The following is a 7,046-nucleotide window of genomic DNA, read 5'->3' on the forward strand; positions in this document are numbered from 1 at the left end:
GCCCAATCAGGGCGCGAGTTAATTGTGTCACGCTTTTGGATATATTTGTAATTTTGGCATAGTTAGGTCGAGTCAGAAAGGTAGGCACGGTCGGTACGATGTAAGGAAACTGTATTAGACAGGCCGACTGTAGTCATGCGAAAAGGCAGGAAAAAGCAGGAAGAGAGGAAAGCGACGGACTGATTGACAGACGGACGGACGGACAGGCTGCAAGTTTAGGTGGCGGGAAACTAGCGGTCTGGGCGCCCGCTCCGCGAACGCTAGGGCATGGTTGGTTGGTGTAGTGCCGGCCGACCACCTCCGCTGTGCTTAGCGTTTCTACGTACAGCAAAGCAACATATAGTACATGTATACTGTGTTCTACTTATATTACGTTCCAAAACAACACCGCACACAGTATCCTTAGTGTTCACATGTTATGGTAGATATGACCAGGGTTAAACGTGATCTGCAAGATGAGAGGCATCTTACCCGGGAAGGTGTTGTCTATTATCCCATTTGAGCGCATAGCTCCCAAAATGACACCAATCGGAGGCGCGCGTGGTTGATAAGTAAATATATACTGTTCAGAAGACGTGTCAGGTTCAATGATGATCCAAATTGGCATATATCGGTGGAGGGATCCCAGGTTTAGCTGGCGTAAATACGCTTACTTAAACATAATGCCATCTGTCACGTCATCGCCGTGAGGTAGTCGACACCATATTTTTTGATTGCGACGATCTATTTACGTAAGGTTGGGTCAGCCTATCGCGCGAGGTAGTAGGTTCTGCCGATGGTCGCTACAAACACCAGTATCATGCCTTGAAATTCTTCCGCTGAGCTGCTTATGATATTAGCGAGGGGTATTCCACTATCTTCCGCATGCATTAATCTTACTTACACTTACTGACTTATTTGCATAGCTACTGACTGACAGAGTGGCGTCGATCCTTTCCGAGTAGCAAGCTCTGATATGTATGACGAACGTGCGAATCCATATCAATATAGGCAGATTGTCATATCGTAGTGGTCTTTAGATTTGAATCAAATAGTAGCTCATGTACGTTAGATGCTGTATGCTCGCTACTACTTATCAGCTTGGCGTGTTGTTTGATATGTACGTGCATAGCTGATTTTGTAAGCTCGTCGGCGCCACGCTCTCGCGGTAGCCAAAGCACATTGAGTCACTGTCGCTTTCTCGGTACTTTTGCGTCATGGTGCTGGCTTACTGTGCTTACGCGTCTAATGAAATAGCCTATATGACTCAGCGCGTCACTAACTGGGCACAGGTCATACCGCGGCGATACAGGCCAGCTGACCGCGTGTCGGTTGGTGATATATACGCGCGCGGCGGGAACTCCTTATAATCATTATCGCGACCATTATGGACAGGACACTAAAATATAGTACTCTGCACATCGATCTGCCACGTCTACCTGTATGGTCTGCACTACGGCACATCTATGTAGAGAGCAACGTTTTCGCAGGCATAGTATACCGCTAGTATCAGCCGATGGTCACCCAAACGATCACGTCCACCCCATCAAATGGCTCGCTGAGCGCTTCGTAATATCAGAAAGTACGAAAGGGCGTGTACTCAATGTTCGCTGACTCGCTTTAACTAATCGGATTGACATTAATAATAAATTGCGTCTTCTATTTCTGGCATGATAGGATGAACGCCATTGACTTACTTACTGACTGATAACGTAGCATAGATCCTTTTCCAAGTGGCATTTACTGGCTCCAACATGTACGTCTGTAAGCAGGGGTCCTATGATATATACACGCGCGACGGGTGCGCCTTATAGCCATCCGCGACTCAACCATCTCTTATCTCGACCATTATGGACAGGGCACTAAAGTATAGTACGGCGTACAGACACATCGACCTGCCAAGCACACCTGGTCAACACTACCGCACACTTCCTCACGTCCATGTAGACAGCAACTTATTTTTCGCGCGTTGTGCTAACTCAATACTGTATATTTAATTTCGAGTGCGCATTAGTGTGATATACGCTATGAGCGTTGGTGGTACATATAGCATGATTTAGCTTGTGTCCAAATGAGTGAGTGTACTTGCCGTCTACGGTGACGCGTATGCAGATAGGGGCGGCCAGCTTGCAGAGGTACACAGTACATACCTCGTGCTAGTTATTATATGAAACGCGCTCCGCTCTATAGATGCGTCAACACGCCTGGTAGCGCCACAGTCAGCTTACGGTATGTGCGACCCCCGTCAGCCAGTATACAAAACTATGCGGGGTAATGGGGCTATAAGGATGTATATCCAAATCACCTGCTCTTCTGCTGCTTCTTTCGCTCGATGTACTTGGCGCTTCGGGCGGTCAGCTTGCGAGGGTGGCTGCGCCTCTTTTTCTTCTGGGGGTACCAGTCAGGACCCATCACCTTCTTGACGTTTGTCAGGCTTTCCTGGCGGCGCATTTCGGCCGAATCAGGTGGTGGGGGCTTTTCCTCCCAGAAATCAACCGCTTTTGGGCCGTTCTCGCAGGCAATACAGCGCCGCACGATGTCCCGCCCGCTCATTGTACGGAGCGCGTAACCCTGCTGCAGCTTCCCAGAGCAGATGCAGCGCGCCCGGGCATCCGTCGTAGAACGCTGTGGGTTCAGCAGAAACGGGTCAATCTTCGCCTAGCAAGCTGTGAGTAAGTTAGCAACATATATTGTTTTGACCAGTTACTTGCGTCCAAATATTAGCCAATAGCCCGGTGCTGTAAGGCAGGTATTTATTATTAAACAAAATATTAAAATGATTTAACATATTACTATTTGGTCTTGCTATAATATTACTTTTATCATAATTTTAAACAAATACATACTTTACATGAAATAAAAGTGACTAAAAGACTATGTACTGGCGCGCATGCATTCGTCGAGTGCGGTGCACGGGAGCAGATACCGCAGTGACCGTGCAGCCGCGCGCCTTCATTGCACGGTGGCAGTGGTGAGTGCCAGGTGAATTAAAATAAAATATTCGCAAAGTCCCTACAAAAAGCGCTGGTCGTGAAGCCTACTTTAATATTAAAAAAATACTATCGTTTCTACTTTAGAAAGTGTGTGGAAAATAGCATCGCCGAGCTCTTACAAATGCGGCCTGTGAAGCTTATATTAATAATATTAGTACTATTAATATCGTCTTTACTTTGAAAAGTGTGTGGAAACAACATCCCAGAGCTCTTACAAAATACTGGTCTGTGAAGTCTACATTAATAATGATAAATATCTCTATTTTAGCAGTGTGCAGAGCTCTTAGAAATAAAGTGGTTACGGTGCCCGATTTGCAGTACTTACGACAGGTTTTGCGCTGCTGTATGCAATAATCAAGTATCTGCGCAGCTCGCCTGGCTGTTTGCAGCCAATCGATGCGTTTCGTGCTCGGCAGAAATGTTTACCTTACGTCTAATCGCGAGGGCGATAGACGGTCTGATCGTGCGACAGATCCAGTCAGTGTCGCAGGTCAGCAGGTATTGACCAATCAGGGCGCGAGTTAATTGTGTCACGCTTTTGGATATATTTGTAATTTTGGCATCGTTAGGTCGAGTCAGAAAGGTAGGTGCGGTCGGTTAGATGGGAGGAAACTGTATTAGACAGGCCAAGTGTAGCCATGCGAAAAGGCAGGAAGAGAGGAAAGCGACGGACTGATTGACAGACGGACGGACGGACAGACAGACCGACAGGCTACAAGGTTAGGGAGCGGTAAACTAGCGCTCTGGGCGCCCGCTCCGCGGACGCTAGGGCATGGTTGGTTGGTGTAGTGTGGGCTGTCCGACTCCGATGCACTGTGGTGGGCTTAGAGTTTCTAGTCAAAGCAAAGCAACATATAGTACATGTATACTGTGATCTACGTATATTACGTTCCAAAACAACACCGCACACAGTATCTATAGTGTTCACATGTTATTGTAGACACGACCAGAGTTTAACGTGATCTGCAAGAAGAGCACCATCTTACCCGGGAAGGTTTTGTCTATAATCTCGTTTGAGCGCATTGCTCCTAAAATGACACGAATCGGAGGCGCGCGTGGTTGCAAAGCTAATATATGCTGTACGGAAGACGGGTCAGTATCAATGATGCTACGAAATATGCGTAGATCGATAAGAAATCCCAGTGTAGCTGGAGTAAATACACCTACTCAAACCTAATGCCATCAGTCACGTCATCGCCGTGAGGCAGTCGACACCATATCTTTGATTGCGACGATCTATTAGAGCAAGGTTTGGCCAGCTTCTCGCGCGAAGTATCTTTTAGGACAGATAGATTTTGCCGATGGTCGCCACAAACACCGATTGTAAGCCTTGAAACTGTTCCGCTGAGCTGTTTATTATACTACTGAAGGGTCTTTCCACTATCTTTCGCATGCATTGATCTTACTTGCATAGCTGACGCACTTACAAACTTATTTTCATAGATACTGACCGACAGAGTGGCGTAGATCCTTATCGAGTGGCATTTACTGGCTCCTACACGTATGCCAAACACACAAAGCCACATGGCTGTAGACAGCGTATCATATTGTAGTGATGTTTAGACTCAATTTGAAAAGTAGCTCATGTACAATATATATAGTATTTTTGCTGCCTACTTATCAACTCGGTTTGCTATTTGATGTGTAGCGCGAGGTCGCTAATGAGTGTGTATAACACGCGCCCGTGAGAGCCAAAACCTATGTATAGGGTCACTATCGCTCTCTTGATACATTTGCGTCGTCGTGCTAGCTTTCTGTGCTTACGCTATTGATGTTTTAGTCTGTATAATCAAGCGCGTCACTAACTGGGCACAGGCCATTCCGCAGCGATACCGGTATGCTGAACGCGCATCTGTTAGCAGTAGCCAACGCGATATATACGCGCGAGGCGGGTACGCCTTATAGTCATCCGCGAATCAACCGAGCTTTCATCTCGGCCGTTATGAACAGGACACTAAAGTACAATATTGCATTCAGACACATCGACTTGCCACGTCCATCTGTACGGTCTGCACTGTCACGCAGTGGTAGTATCTATGTAAACAGCAGCTTATTCGTCGCACGTAGCTCCCACTCAATACTGTAGTTTAAATTTGTGAGCGCCAATTAGTGCAATATACGCTATAAGAGCTGATGGTACAGATAGCATGGTTTTGCGTGTGCCCACGTGAGCGAGTGTACGTGCCATCTACGGTGATGCGTATGCGGATAGGAACCACCAACTTGCAGCGGTGCACAGTTGATTCCATGTGCTAATTATTTTATGAAGCGCGCTACGCTCGTAGGTGCGTCAACATTATAGTCAGCTTACCGTATGTGCGTCTCCAAGCCTCGCACCGTGAGCCAGTATACCAAAACAAAAATAGGTTGGAAAATGGGGGCATAAAGGGTATATTTACCATTACTTGCTCTTCTGCTGCTTCTTTTGCTCGATATACTTGTCGATACGGGCGGCCAGTTTGTGAGGGTGGCTGCGCCTCTTTTTCTTCTGGGGGTACCAGTCAGGACCCATCGTCTTCTTGACGTTCGCCAGGCTTTCCTGGCGGCGCACTTTGGCCGAATCAGGTGGTGGGGGCTTTTCCTCCCAGATCTCGACTGCTTTTGGGCCGTTCTCGCAGGCAATACAGCGCCGCACGATGTCCCGCCCGCTGATTGTACGGAATGCGTAGCCGTACTGCAGCTTCCCGCAACCGACACAGCGCGCCCGGGCATCCGTCGTAGACCGCTGCGGGTTCAGCAGAAGCGGGTCAATCTTCGCCTCGCATTGGTTGCACGTAGGGCCCACCATTTTGCAAACTGTGAGTAAGTTAACAAAACGTGCGTAAAATATTAGCCAATAGCACGGTAATATAAGGCTGGTATTCATTATTAGGCAAAATATTAAAATGTTTTATAATATTACTTTCTATTTGCTATATTGATAATAATATCCAAATTTTCAAACAAATACATACATTACATGCAATATAAACTGACAAAAACAATTATCTATCGTGCGCGCATGCATTCGTCGGGTGGGGTGCACGGGAGCAGATAGCGCAATGACCGTGCAGCCGCGCGCCTTCATTGCACGGTGGCAGTGGTGAGTGCCAGGTGAAGTAAAGAAGATATATATTCGCAAAGTCCCTACAAAAAGCGCTGGTCGTGAAGCCTACTTTCATATTAAAAAATACTATCGTCTCTACTTTAGAAAGTGTGTGAAAAATAGCATCGCCGAGCTCTTACAAATGGCCTGTGACGCTTATATTATAAATATTAGTACTATTAATATCGTCTTTACTTTGAAAAGTGTGTGGAAATAACATTCCAGATCTCTTACAAAATACTGGTCTGTGAAGTCTACATTAATAATGATAAATATCTCTATTTGAGAAGTGTGCAGAGCTCTTAGAAAATAAAGTGGTTAGTGTGCCCGATTTGTAGTATCTGCGCAGCTCGCCTGGCCGTTTGCATCCAATCGATGCGTTTCGTGCTCGGCAGAAATGTTTACCTTACGTCCAATCGCGAGGGCGATAGACGGTCTGATCGTGCGACAGATCCAGTCAGTGTCGCAGGTCGGTCGGTATTGCCCAATCAAGGCGCGAGTTAATTGCGTCACGCATTTGGATATATTTGTAATTTTGGCATAGTTAGGTCAAGTCAGAAAGGTAGGCGCGGTCGGTAGGATGGGAGAAACCTGTATAAGACAGGCCGGGTGTAGCCATGCGGGAAGGCAGGTCAAAGCAGGAAGACAGGGAATGCGACGGACGGATTGACAGACGGACGGACAGACAGACAGACCGACAGGCTACAAGGTTAGAAGCGGAGCGACTAGCGCTCTGGGCGCCCGCTCCGCGGACGCTAGGGCATGGTTGGTTGGTGTAGAGAGGGCCGACCACCTCCGCTGCGCTGCAATGGGCTTAGAATTGCTACTCAAAGCGAAGCAACATATAGTACATGTATACTATGATATACGTATATTACGTTCCAAAACAACACCGCACACAGTATCCTTAGTGCTCACATGTTATGGTAGACACGACCAGGGTTTAACAGTGATCTGCAAGAAGAGCACCATCTTACCCAAGAAGGTTT

This window comes from Phytophthora infestans, genomic scaffold, assembly GCF_000142945.1.
Source record: "Phytophthora infestans T30-4 supercont1.99 genomic scaffold, whole genome shotgun sequence".
Taxonomy (NCBI): domain Eukaryota; phylum Oomycota; class Peronosporomycetes; order Peronosporales; family Peronosporaceae; genus Phytophthora; species Phytophthora infestans.